We start from the raw sequence: 14,962 nt of genomic DNA, 5'->3' as shown, positions 1-14,962 counted from the left end.
CTGTAGGGGCTCAATTTTCTATTACAAGCATAGACTAAGCTAACTACGCTTATATCTGCTCTATCTCCATATTGGAACAGTCCGCTGTCATCAGCCCGCTGTGTCAGCTCTCAGGCGCAATGACAGAAGCCTTTGCACAAAAACCCAGCATTGGGGAGAAATGAGGGTATCGAAGGTGTTTCTCCAGCCGGCATGACCTGCTAATTCCCTGGGGAAGAGGTGCAGGAATGGGGCAGTGAATGAGTACTCAAGTAACTTTAGCTGTGTAAATACACATTGCAGATCGGGATGCATTCCACCTTTATGCACCCAGGAGGGCGTATGGTCTATTTTAAGTTTCTAAATTAATATTTTAGCTGCTTTGCAGCTGAAACATTTGGCTTTGTGGACATCTTTAACCATTAAGATACCAGGTGGTATCTGTGGACTCTGCGTGGTTTGCTTGAGATCCCAGATGGGAGAGCAGCCCTGAACCTGAGCACAGAAATCCCAAAGGGAGCTACACTGGATGGGAGAGTTGGTTTTCTGCCACACGCAAGCTGGTTGTGGGGATACTGGAAAACACTGGACCCACGGGGTGTTCACCCTATGGTCGGTCTATGTGTGTACCCTAGGCCCTGCAAGGAATAGGAGACAACAGATACGTTCCGAAATCCAAAGGATAATTTAGGAAGGATAAAGCCACTGAAGCAAATAAGTGATGGAATTTAGGAATACTTAAAGAGTATGTACACCATGCACCACTGATCTCAGAGTGTAATTGAAATGGATATCATAACACATCAGTTTGGGGGCAGAATTTAGGGTTTATTGCAAAAAAAATAAAAGAAAGAAAAACCCAAGGTAGAATTTGCTTGCTCCTCCCTGCCTCCATTTTTTACTGCAGGTAAGCCAGATTGCAAGAGCGAACATGCAGCTTCTGAAATTATTGCAAATCATCAATGAACCGTTGGAAGCTGGTGATCCACTTATGGCTGAATTGCAGCAGAAAGAGGATGGTATCCTGAGCCAACTGCTGGTCCTCAAGACCATGTTCCCGTGTGAAAACAGTGTAAGAACTAAATACGGCTTCCAGACAGTGCTGGGTTAAATGCGTCATCCTCAGAGGCACCACTGTGCTTTCTATGTGAATGATTTTATGCTGCAGGTTACAAAGAGCGAATTAGCTTTTAAAAATAGACTGGTGCGCCTGAATTCAGCTCGGTTGCTTCTCCCCTTCGGCTTGGCTGGATGCTAATGGCACGTCAGGCGGTGGCTTGTTGATGTGTGCGGGCCTCATCAGTCCAAGAGGGCTTGGAGTAATCGCTGAGCTGTATTTTTAGCTTCAGGTTCCTCCGGTTCTCATGCCCGAGCCTGACAGCAGCACCACTCTGTTCACATACCTTGGGTGAGTCACTTGGTCGTACAAGCTGAATTATCCTGCTGTGGGCCAGCAGTTTGGCTTCCAAAAAAAGGAGGCAGAGAGCAATATTTGCCCCACATGGAATTTTCTTTCTTCATGGCAATAAATCCCCCCCTAAACTCTGTCCCCACATTGATATTCTGTGATATCCTTTTCAGTCACAGTCTGAGGTCAGCGCTTACTGGCGTACATCCTCTTCAGATAGATATTCAGAAAAAAAAAAAGTGTTTGGGTGGCCCAAAGTGTTTAGATGGCCTTTTTTTTGTGCAACTGAAGCTTCTGCTTAGCCAACCCAAGCCACTGAGCATCTCCATCTCTTTCTTCAATTCCATCACTTATGCTGGCATAGCTAATATTTAGTAACATTTAAGAATACCTCTGACTGTGGGGGAAAGCTGTCGCAGCCTGGAAGACCAGGTTCAGCCCTGAGATGCTCTTTCAGGTAGCTGCTGCCTGTTGAACCCTGAGAAAGGGAAAAACAGGCTTACCTTGAGCACAAAGTACTAATGAGAGGCTCTCTAGGATATTCTATTTATCTGGCCAGAGCCTGTTGACCACAAGTTTAAAGAGATACAAGGTTATTCTTGGGGCAAGGAGCTGCTGCGCTAGAAAGAAACCCTGCATGGACCATGTTGGACCCCAGAAGTGTGTTTGTGTTTTGAACATTGCTTTTCTCCTTTTCCTCTCTTGGCTTTGTTTGCTGCAGCTGCTTGTGGAAGTCCCACAGGGTCTGGGTCTGCCGGGCATTTCCCAATACATCTCACAGCAAAGCTTTCGAAAGGCTTTGCACGAAAGACATGGAGAGAAATGGGACATTTAGGTACCTTTTACAGCTTGAAAGACCAGCCGAGCGTGTTGCGATGCTCTGCGTTTCAGGGCTGTATTAGGCTGATACATCACAGTGTCATAAAAGGGCTCTTCACACTAAAGAAAACACAGCGAAAGTCTGCTCCTGGAGTTACTACCTGGGGAGAAAGCTGCAAAACTGCCTTTGCTGCAAGGTAGGAAGGTGCCCGGAGGGAGGCAGGTGCCTCTGCACTTCCCTGGGGGAAATTGTCCCCATCCCTCTTCATCTCATGGTGATGGTCCCAGGGCTCTGGTAACCAGTCATCATCTTTTCAGGGGACACTGCTGCCAGTGCATGATTTTTAAAGTGTCTAAGAAATAACCCTGTGCAGCTTAAAACTCTCGGTGTGCCAAGAAAAAACTCAAACAGCCATCTGAATGATTTTTGTATGGATATTCTCATGCTGGATTTATTTGCTGTTGTTTCCCCATGGCCTTATTGTGCTTTTTATATACCATCTCCATGTTTATGTGCTACCTCCATGCAACCCCACGTGGACAGAAAGTGACTGCCTCAACAGAGTGCAACCCAGCCTCGAGCCCTGTAGTGCCCATGCCCATGCAGATGGTGTCAGGCTGGGCAGCTGGAGCAGAGATGGCATCGGGGAGGATGCCAAGGAGGAGGAAAACCTTTCCATAAGCGATTGCAATGGGGAGATGTAGGCAAGGAGGAAGAAGACCTTTCCAGGTGCTATAGGGGAAGGAGGAACAGCAGTGGGATGTGCTACAGTAAAGGAAGGGGAATGGTTTGTGCATCAGCAACCCACTGGCAGAGCTGTGGGCACCGGCCAGACCAGCACCGGCACGGGTGCAATCATCCAAGTGCACAGCAAAAATACAGCTCCTTCCTCCTGGTGCTCGCACAGATCGGAGGCGGCTCAGCCTCTTTCCCGGGGAACGGCATTTACAAAAATAGAAAGCTGGAAATGCCACCACACGGCAGCTAAATATAGCCCTACCAATGGACGAGCCACAGTGCTCACTCCAAAAGCAAAGGCAGGGAAAGGGGATGCCTGGCTCCCCGCCGAGGCGATGTGGGATGGAGGAAGAGATGGCAGAGCTGCTGGCCACGGTGGGAGGCTTTGCTGGGAGGATGCTAGCTGCAAGCATGAGAGGCACAAGCAGGGGAGTTTCTCAGAAATGAAACCGTGGCTCAGTGTGAAAAAATGAACTACGAAATGTCTCATCTTTCCATTAAAATCATGTTTTCTTCCTTAATGCTTATGTGAATGTTGTGGTTTAACCTCAGCCAGCAACTAAGCACCACGCAGCTGCTCTATCACTCCCTTCCTCAGCTGGACAGGGGAGAGAAAATACAACGAAAGGCTCGTGCGTCAAGATAAGGACAGGAGAGATCACTCACCAATTACCGTCATGGGCAAAACAGACTCGGCTTGGGGAAATTAGTTTAATTTATTACCAATCAAATCAGAGTAGGACAATGAGAAATAGAAACAAATCTTAAAACATCTTCCCTCCACCCTCCCTTCTTCCCGGGCACAACTCCACTCCCGAATTCTCTCCCTCCTCCCCCCCCAGCAGCACAGGGGGATGGGGATGGGGGTTGGGGTCAGTTCATCACACATTGTCTCTGCTGCGCCTTCCTCCTCAGGGGCAGGACTCCTCACACTGTTCCCCTGCTCCAGTGTGGGGTCCCTCCCACAGGAGACAGTCCTCCACAAACTTCTCCAGCGTGAGCCCTTCCCACAGGCTGCAGTTCTTTACAAACTGCTCCAGCGTGGGTCCCTTTCCCGGGCTGCAGTCCTTCAGGCACAGACTGCTCCAGCGTGAGTCCCCCGTGGGGTTACAAGTCCTGCCAGAAAACCTGCTCCGTGGGCTCCTCTCTCCATGGGGCCACAGGTCCTGCCAGGAGCCTGCTCCAACGCAGGCTTCCCACGCGGTCACAGCCTCCTTCGGGCATCCCCCTGCTCCAGCGTGGGGTCCTCCCCGGGCTGCAGATGGAGATCTGCCCCACCGTGGACCTCCATGGGCTGCAGGGGGACAGCCTGCCTCACCGTGGTCTTCACCACGGGCTGCAGGGGAATCTCTGCTCTGGCGCCTGGAGCATCTCCTCCCCCTCCTTCTTCACTGACCTGGGGGTCTGCAGGGTTGTTTCTCTTACATGTTCTCACTCCTCTCTCCGGCTGCTGTTTCTGTGCCTCAGCAACTTTTTTTCCCCTTAAATCTGTTCTCCCAGAGGCACTGCCACCATCACTGGTGGGCTCGGCCTTGGGCAGCAATGGGTCTGACTTGGAGCCGGCTGGCATTGGCTCTGTCGGACATGGGGGAAGCTGCCCCTGTAGCCCCTCCGCTACCAAAACCTTGCTGCACAAACCCAATACAATCATGTGATTAGAAGCACTAGGTTTTTTCCCCAAGACTGACGTCTGCAGTAAAATATGAACCTTTTGCTGAGTTAGACTTTTTGTTTTTGCCAGCCCTGATGCGGAGAAGCAACACTGCGTCACGGAGGAAGGGTTTCTCTGGCTTCATGCAGTAAATGCTGGTTGATGCTAGTGGCTGGGAGCATACCAGGATTTGCCGGGGCCAGGATGCTGCCACAGCCAGGTCTGCTTACTAGGAAAACGGAACATACGCATGGTCATGGTTGGGCTGCTCTTCCATAGGGCTGATAATTTTGCCATCCTTGGAGATGCTTGGCATTTCCTCCTCCCCAAATAACTTTACAGTTGTATGTTTGCCAAATGCTGATTTGGGGGGCTAATTCCCCAAAGGCACAGAAGCACAGGAGGGTGGATGCAGTGTGACCCCCCCCCAAAGATCCCAGTGGTGGAGCTGGGGCTCATCATGTTTGCTGGCCATCAGCTGTGGTGGCTGTAAGAGCAGTGACATCACCTTGAGCAAGGTCCACCTCGGGATCGGTATCACAGCGCAAGAGGGAATTTGGGTCTGTTGCAGGAACTTTTAGGGTTGCAAAGTCTGGCACTAGAAGATCCCAGAATTCAGGCTGCCTGTGCATCCTGAACGTGATCTTCTTATCATCCTGGACTTGATCTTCTTGTGGATAAGTGTTAAAACAGTCTTTTATTATAGGTTTGAATGCTATTTTTTTCCATTTGGTAAATGGGAAGTCACTCAATAGTCCTTCTTATCCTTCTCATGGGCATGTTACTTTATATGTTATTAATCAAAGAGCATACAGACGCAGCACTGAATACAAAACTCCTGCCTTTGGGGTGTTTCACCAGAATATCAAAATGATGCACAAACATTAGTGAGCTGTAAGCATTGTAATCCTATATAATTAGATGAGGAAATTAGACAGGAGTGATGTTGCTCCCTTTTGCAGCTAGAGATCTGAGGAACAGAGATTAAGGCCGTAAGTGTCTATTAATTTCCAGTGCTCAGTTTCAGATAATGAGAGCTTAACTTTTTAATTTAATTTAATGTAATTGCTCATGCCTAGCAATTCAACTGCACTTCACTGGTTCAACCTGCTGTGGAAGCAATAGCTAAACCAAAAACTCTCTACACCTTGAAGTAAACCTCATTTTAGGGGGCTGAACTGGGATCTAAAGAGGAGAAGGGACCTGTTCACGGCTCGTACATGCTCCCACCACTTTGGGATGCAATGTGGATCTTCTCCTGAAGACTCGAGAGTCCTTAAGTCCACCTTGAAATAAATTCATCACAACAATAAAGCCCTGCACCTCCTTAATATTTTTTTTTTTTAATCTCAGAGACAAATCATGTTCATTAAGCAATGTAAAGATAGCTACAAGTCAAGGTCTCCTGGTCAGGGCTTGGCACAGCTCCCCGATACTTGGTGTTTCTGGGACAGGGAGTTGGGCTCTGGTTGAGCATTGCCTCTCTCAGCACTTGGCACCTCAGCCCAGCAAAGTGGCAAAAACATCTGTGTTTTTTTCATGGGATTGCTTTTCTGCCAATATATTCAGATCTTGTTGGGTTTTTCAACACCTTTCCAGCTCTGGTGGTTTTTCTGTTGGATTTTCTATACCCTTCTCAGATGGTGGCTGCTCTGGGATTTGCATGCACAGTTTCGCTTGGGTCTGTTATTGCTTCTGGTCCAAAAGAACACCCATCCATGCCAAATCACCTTATAATGTCCCAGTGGGGTAAATAAATGCTGCTTTTTTCCCCCTTTCCATCCATCAAACTTGCCCAATGTAATGACTGCGCAAGGGCATGGGACACGGGCAACATGCAAGGCGAGCGGCGAGTAGCTTTTTGCAGTAAGCAGGAGCGGAAGTAAAACCTAATAACCCAAAGCCCAGCCTCCATCCAAATAAACAGTAACTTCAGACATCTCCGATTGGATTTGACTTCTGAGCCTTGGACTCACCTCTGTTGGTGATGTGCATTGCTTTGATATACATCTATACGTGTATATATAAACCCTGTTCTTTAATACCTCCTACAGCAGCAAGCTGTTTCTCTTTTCCCAGTGTCTCCAGATGGTGCTGAAATCTTCAGAGCTTTGGGGGTTTATTTGTTTGTTTATTTTTAGATAACTTCCCACACTGGGGCCCTAATCTGGATGCCTCAGCCTTTCTACTTACCAAACAATCTCACTTTTAGCTTGTTTTTTGTCTTTGCTGCCGGCCCCCTTCCCAAGCAGGTCTGCAATGAATCGTCATGGTTTATTATTAGTGTTGGTGCTGAAGTTCATTTTCTAAATCTCTGTTGTTCTTCTACTTCTCAAAATAATTTGCAATTTCCTCTCTGTTGTGATCTCAGTTATTTGCTTACCTCCACACTAGATCAAGACTGAGTTTTCTGAGGAGGCTCAGCTATGAAAAAATAAAAGAGGACCACTGATCTCATGTGCTGCTAGAAGAGTACTGCATAAATACATATATTTCTCATTCTTTATAGGCTCCTTCTTTTTGGTTTGTTCATTTGTGTATTTTCTAAAAAAAACCATAACCTCATATTGTTAATTCTCATTTTGGGTCTCTAGAAATAAGTTGATCCCACCTCTGTGCTTGGAGCGAGCTGGGGTGGGTTTGCATCCCAACCCAGATCCCGGCTGCCTTGCAGCTCCTCCGAATGCAGCTGAGAAAAAGTTTTCCTCAAAACTTCCTTTTAGATCAGATGCCCTTTGGGTTCGCAATGGGTCTTCCTTTTTCTTATTGAGTTGTTAAAAAGAAGTAAGAAGTCACAAGCCCTCATCTTTTAGTATGCTGATTGTCTTGCTGAAGCTATATTCCCAATTTTTTTCACACACCCCATTAAAGATTTTGCCATGCTTTCAGTCACATTACCTCCTTTGGGATATAGCAATAATAATATATAACAATAAATACCTTTGTCCCTCCTATTAGCCTTGTTTTTCCTTGTACAATTTTTGGCTTGTGAGCTGACCTTCTGTTTATACCTGCCCTACTTTAATTTTATTCTTACTGGTGCTGCTAATTTGAGGGGAAGCTAGCCACCTACAAACAGTAAGCTGATTTTTACTCACCATTTGCAATGCTCACGGTTCACAGTCCAAACCTCCACACCATGCTGATGAGAATCGGATGATGATGGGATGTCTGTCCCTCTGGGAGGTCTCCAGGGATGAAAACCAGCGCTCCAAGGCTGCTCCGGCTCTACCAAACCCTCCTTGGGGCCCTGGCACCCAGAGGACCCTGGCTCTGGGCTCAGTGATGCTGGGTGACTGAGGACAGTCCAGCTGTGTCACAGGCTGCCCAGCGAGGTTGTGCCATCTCCATCCTTAGAGGTTTTCCAGACCCAACTGGTTCAAGCCCTGAGCAACCTGATCCGAGCCCAGAGCTGACCAGCTTTGAGCAGGAGGTTGGACAGGCACCTCCTGAGGTCACCTCCAGCCTGAATGGTTGTGTTATGCTGTATATCTATTACCTGGCCAATCTGACAGGTGATGGACAGAATTTAAAGCCCTCATATTGAAAGGATTCAGAGGAAGTTTGATTTTTAGAGCTCATGGGACAGATCCTACCTGTGCAAGCTGCAGAGCCCAGCTGTCCTCAGTGCTGGCTTTCTCCCAAGTGAGACAAAAAACCTATAGAGTTAGTGAGGGTTTTTTTCCCCAGTTTTTGTTCTTTAATAAGCATTCATGGAGAGAGAATTGGATGGGTGCTGCAGACAAAGAGGGGCAGTAGCAGGAAAGGACGCCGTCCATTGCTCTGCTCTGTTTTTCTGTGGGATTTGCTCAAAGTTTCAGGTCTTCTCCCCAGCGCTTTTCCTAGGGTGCCCAAGCTGCCCTACATTAGCATCAGGGTTTTCTTCTCATATTCCTAAAAACCGTGATTTTGTGGAACAAGAGAGAGAACTTTTTAACATGTGCCAACAAAATTCATCTCCCTGAAGGCAGCAGTAAAAGCTGCAATGCCTGCATAGCACAATGCAAACACCCTTCCTCCATCCCAGTTCTTCCTTCTGTCAACCCACTAGAACAAAGTGATTTAACCAAATAATAAATGTTGAAAAGGCCAGTCCCTGCAGACTCACAACAATGGCAAGAAAAATGCTAAGCTAATTATTATCTTCCTTTCCTTGCACAGGCCTTTCTGAGAGACTCTAGCAATTAAACACGATGCTGGGGAACAAGCTAGATGAGAATTAGTCTGACTTGGGGAAATTACCACCCAGAGGTTTTTGGCTTTTTTGTGCTGTTATGTAAATTCCCTTTGCTCAGCTTAAACTCTTAACCGAATGCATTACTTTGACAACATATTTTAATAGCTGGTTTTTAAAAAATACACTTTAAAATTGTTTCCAGTTAGCTCTGATTCTAGCCTGTATTTCTCCTTGTGGTCTTGAAACCAAATTCCTGGACACAGAGACTCTCCTGACCCTCTTTCTCAGCTCACCCAGCAAACCTTCCTTGCCAGTCACGTAGAGCTCCAACCGAGACGTACAAGCCAAGAGGGTAAATTGCTTGCCTGATTATTCATATACTCCAGTGGTTTCCCTTCCTGTGAAAATAAACCCATAATCCCAACATAACAACCACGCTGTATGAAGCAGCCTGCATATGGGAACTGTTTTCTCTTGCTCCCACCACGGTGGAAAAGGTCCGTGTGTGTAGTCCTCCAAGTAACTGTCTCCTCCTCCGGCAGCAGGAAGGGCCAGCCGAGCACTGGGTGACCTGACGTTCTTCCTCACTATGGCGTTATCTGACCCCTGTGCTTCCATTTCCACAAGAACTGGGTTCGATCAGATGGTGAAGAAGCCTTTGAGCACATGCGGCCAGTCATCTAAGGACCCGTTTTGCTCCCTCTGATCCCCATAGCAACTCCTTCACACCTCTCTTCTAGGAGGGATCCACCGTTACCCGGCCTGGCTAATGGAACCTGGATGGATGCCCAAGGTGGCGTGGGGTACCCTAGAGATAGGGCTGGTACCTTATTCAGTGCTGGTACCTACTGGATTGCGTATCTCTACTGCAAATCTTTTGCCTGAGAGGTCCTAGAAATTGCATTTGTCTTTTCACAGCCATGTTATTTGGTGGCATTTCACTGAGAGTGGCTGATATGGTCAAAGCCTGGTTTCCATCAGACCTAACCAGTAAAGCCAAAGTTTACAGTACAAAATTTGTACCTGGATGTGCAATGCTGCAGGATGGACAGAGATATTTCCCTCTGGCTCCCAGTGTCATTTGCGCCTTCTCACATGATACGCTGTTCATATTTTTTGCTGCCTTGACACTTAATTGACTTTGTGCTTGTGTTTACTCTAGCACCATCATTTAAAATAGTGAACAGTATTAGACCCAAGATCAACCCTGGAACAAATCCATGAGTAACCTCCTTCCACCCTGATACTTCCCTTAATATGTATAATTCATGATTTCTTTCCTAAACAGTTTCTCATCTATCATACTATCTCATCTCCAAACCCATTTTGCCAGTAATTACAATCGCTCTCTCTTTTGATAATTTTGCTTCAGCAATAGGTTGGTCAGAGTATCAGCTGAGCCCATCCCTTCTTAGGACAGTGATGGTTGTAAATGCCTAACTAGGAGCATGCTGGTTCTCAGGAAAATAAGCAATATATTTTAAATGCTGGAGTTCAAGTGATTTAATACTCTCCTTCTACTTTCAATTTTTTTTTTTCAGTAAATTAAATTTTCCTGGGAGAATGACTGCTTTTGCTTTTGCTCTACTATTTTCTGCAGAATGTAACATATTTTTAAGCACAGCAAGTATTTCTTGTCTCTCTCGGCCACTTCTTCTGTATGATACTGTATTATTTATGTCATCTTATGTTCTTTTATATTAAATATGAACTTTTATGGCTAGTTTGAAGCTGGATTTTCCTTCTAGATATTTATTCCAAGCTTTCAAAAAATGCATGTATGAATCTAGAGGGTAGACTGCAAGGTTCTGTGCAGAAGGTGGGCAGCTGGGATTACCATCATGCTGGGGTCAACTTCCTAACACAGTGGATATAATTTTATATCTTAGAAGGGGGAATTAAATGGGAAAGAGTGAGGACTGGGGCAGGTTTTGAGAAACCTGCCATGCTGGCTGTTTAGTAAGAAGCTACCACAGTATCTAATACATGCAGACAGCAGAAATGAAGCGCGCTAGCTGGCTAAAAGACTCTTTTGTGGTGTTTTGCTGTAACGCTTGGCAAGGCTGCTGTTGCTTCACACCCTGCCTCCCTTACTGAGGCACCGGGGTGGAAAAATCAGCTGCGGAGGATCCAGACAGTAGGGAGGGATTTAAACACCCCGAAGTCTTGTTCTCATGTTTTCTAATAGATGGAGAAATGGGCAACAGTCGGTGTCCTGAACTCTCTACCACTCAGTCTAATTAAGTCATGTAATGCTATTAATAAGCAGGGGGGCTTAGCTGAGCCTCTGCAGAATGCCAAAACCATGTTCTCTTTCACTCCTTTATTTAAAAATCTGTCACGATGGAAAAATCTTGCCCACCGACTTAGTGGTGGTATCATCAAACAGTCATATCAGACCAGGTTGTAGAAGAGATGCTCACCTGTCACAAAGAAGGGGACACCAGAGTAAACGTCTCTGGAGCTGTCTGTCTTTCTGAGGCTGGGCTGGGCTGGCTGGGAGCATGCTAGCAAGGAGGATGGGGAGGGCAGGGGTCCCTCGGGTCCACAGAAGGATTCGGTAACCCCTGCCTGTGGAAATCAGTGGCACGGTCAGACAAACACCTTCAGGTGCATTTAGTTTCCTTGATTTTCAACGCATCTGTCTATGAGAATACAAAATTACTACAGCAAAGTCAGTTGCAGACCTCTAAATTAATGAGAATAACTGAGTTATTGTGGCCTGTATAGCTCAGGGCACAGAATTTCACCTCGCAAGACAGCATCGCACTGGGGAAGGGCCATAAACCCAGTCCCCCACCAAGGACATTATGTGTGTGTGTGTGTGTGTCCCAGCTTCCAGACAGGAGGGTGAGGGCAGCCCCGGCCTCCACAGCCCTTTGGCCAGTTATTTCGGGAGACCCAGGACTGAACTTGCCAGCATCCGTAAGCCCAAGCCTGGTTTTCAGACTGAACCACCGTTTCTTCAGCCTCAACCCAGGCTAGCATTTTTGTAGTATCATTTCAGCATTTGCGAAGGGAGGTTTGCCATCGCAGAGGTTGCTGCTTACGGGGTTTTTTTCCCTCCTTTTGATTTTTTTTTTTTTTTTTTTGAGAACCAGGCAGCAGAAAGCAGCAAAGCTCTGCCTTTCCCAGGAGAGGAAGGCTCCTGCTCGGCAGTCTGTAAGCGCCCTCTGGTGCAAATGCGGCCGGCTGGCTTCAGCCAGCTCTGCCCTGCAGATTTAACATCCTCCACGGGTGTTAATTTGGGTGTTTCAGGCGGTGGAAAGGCGGGGTGACAGCCACCCTGCACCACGAAGGCAGCACTTTTCAAGAGAGAGCCTCCTCTGCAGGTTGGGCATCAGCACGGAGCTCATGAGACCTTGCTTCAGATTGTACCAAGGTTTTTGGTGGTAAATGGGATTGGTCTGGTGGAATTGAGAACCTGGATTAGGACAGAGAAAGGCATAGATGGCTCTTTGGAGACCATCTAGGCATCCCAGCAGAAGACAGGGTGGTAGCAGGAAGGTTGGAAAGAAAGGGGACCTTCCAGATAGCATGAAAAGATAAATTTGAGGGTAATTAAGGGATGGGGTGCAACAGATGAAACACGGGCCAGGAGGGCAGCAAATGAAAGTAAAAAAATTGCTGGCAAGATGACTAGAGCAGAGAGAAAGGAAAAAAAAAACAAAACAGAACATGAAAAAGATAAGCACAGCCATTCGGGTTTGGCAAACTGAGCTTGATGACGAGACAAGAAACACGGGGAGAAGCTTGTAGCTAGGTGGGGATGCAAAGAATGATTAACGAGATGATACATCATCAGGGCAGTAAATTATGTCAGTTAGGTGCTGAGAACACAACACACAGCATGTAGCTAATCACGAGTTGGAGCGCTTATTAACTCACCCCAGCAAATGGGCTGTCAGTCAGGTTTGCTGAAGGTAGTGGCTGAGTCCAGGGTTACCTCGGGCTCATGGTGCCACCAAAGTGGGAGCATCTGAGAAATGAGGGAAAGAAAATGGAAAAGCGACTGACTCCCTGGGATACTCTGAAATATGAGATGCAGCTGCAGCTTTTTTTGAAGAGTTAGGAAACCTTAGTTGCTCGTAATTATCTTCATTTCTGCATAGGAGTTACTTGCCAGCATGGCAATTTGCTGTTTGTTGAAATAATGTAGGATCCTGTGCAATCCCGGCCGGTGTTGCTTCGCCTGCTGGGTATCTGCTGTAGCTGGGGGTGCTGAGGCAGGATCCACACCAGGGGTGCACCGAATTCCTCTCAGTCCTGCAAAATCAGGGTGTGCCGAGGTGTGATGCAGCGATATGAAAGGCAGTAAGAAAACCATTGAAAAAGCAAAACAGGAGGGAGATGAAGAAAAGCACACATCTCTTAACAGAAAGGATGGAAGGGGCCGAAGGGTTCAACGCTATTGCTTCAGCCTTGCAAAGTGCGATTTATCAACAGGATGATTAAAACGAAAGCAGAATAGGAATAAGGAAGGTAGAGGTGAAAGGCTATTCAGTTTGAGAAAGTTCAGTTAGTAGGGCCTGAATTTATCTCGGTTTATTTGCTTTGGCTAATGACTTAAGGAAGTTTTAAACTATTGGGTTATAATGGAGGACTGAGACAGCCCTGGAGGGCTAGAGGAGATTAACAGTAAGCCCATTTATATAAAGCAGGACTTACAGGGTAGTTGATGGAGTTTAGATACCTGAAAACTGCTGGGACAATCTATTAAACATCTAATTCCTATGGACCTGCAATACTAGTAGGATGATTAATAAATTCATACAGACCATTTATTAGAAAAGAATTGTTTTAAATTAAACAAAAAAGCTTTGTTGGGTTGCTGACCCAGAAAAGAGAAAGATTAAGATCGCTTGGCTTTAGTAACGTTATTGATATTTCAATGTTGTGTCCAAGCAAAACATGCTGTGGAAAACCTTGCCCAGCTTGAGAACGGGTTACAAGAGGAGACCATGTCTTTCTCCTAGCGATTTCCGAAAAACAGAACTGTTTTGTAGGGATGCTGAGACCCATTTTGTAGGGGACAGGATCCTGCTTAGGGTGCGGCTTGGAAGCAACACATCTTCACCTGCTCACCGTGTGCTGGGCAGCGCTGCCAGGGACCGCACGGCTGCCACGCAGGCGTGCGCCGGCAAGCAGGGACAGGTCGTGAGCCGACGCTTTCGCGTCCTTCACTCGCCCCGCTGGTCCACGCTGAGCTCACACACGGCACGCGCACGGCCACGAAGGCGTGGGTGACTCCAGCGGGAGGAGCCTGCTGCCCAAACGTACACACGTGCTTCTGCTTATTCCGCGTGGCCAAGGGGAAACTCGCAGGGGTAGCCGCTCGCTTTCGGCAGCTGTCTGCTGCAGCGCGCGTTTCTCGGCTGCTTCTTGCAACCACAGCTCCTCTTTACGCATCTGACGAGGCTTCCTGCTTCTTGACCGGTGCTTTTTCGCATAAAATGTTCTGTCTGCATTGCAAACAGTCAGGCTGAATACAGGACAGTTCGGGTGACAGTGCCAGTAATGCCTCAAGGAAACAGAGTTTGCATAAACCTAAGCGGACGCTTACTTATGTAACTGGGCATCGAGTCTCACTGTCAAATCCATGCCAAAACATCACTTTGCTTTTCTATCATTCTTTACTCGGTGGGGAAGCTTCAATGCAAATATCTCTCCGAAGAGAGAAAAGACTTGAAACAATAATCTACCGTAAAATGATACTCTTAAGATTTTAAAATTTACCTTTTGTTGGTCAAGGGTGATCAGTTAAACAAATCAAACTGTGCATGGCAAAAAAAAAAAACTTGAAAAAAAAATTAAAAGATGGCAAGAGGTAGCCTGTAAAATCTTCTGGACTGAAATAAGAGATAAATTTGCAAAGGCATCAAGGCCAGATGTCATGGCTCACGCTTCCACAGATGTCTCACGAACACTTAAAGCAGAGTAATGTTTGAGTACTTTAGGCACAGCACCAAGAGACTATGGATTTAGGAATGTTAATGCGCTACTGCTCTGAACTGATACACTTCCAAGGGAAGTCTCTTCCCATCTTTATTCAGTGCCTGGAACACCGGAGGCTCTAGTCTGCATGCTGTTCACTTGAAACAGAGAAATGCTTCAGTGGAATGTAAAGGAACAGCACAGCTGGCTCTGAACTTTTTTAACATCCCCTTGTTTACATGGTAATACATATGG

This window comes from Haliaeetus leucocephalus, unplaced genomic scaffold (genome assembly GCF_000737465.1).
Source record: "Haliaeetus leucocephalus isolate CR32 unplaced genomic scaffold, Haliaeetus_leucocephalus-4.0 Scaffold730, whole genome shotgun sequence".
Taxonomy (NCBI): Eukaryota; Metazoa; Chordata; class Aves; order Accipitriformes; family Accipitridae; genus Haliaeetus; species Haliaeetus leucocephalus.
The sequence above is the reverse complement of the archived record's forward strand: the minus strand, read 5'-3'. Positions refer to the sequence as shown.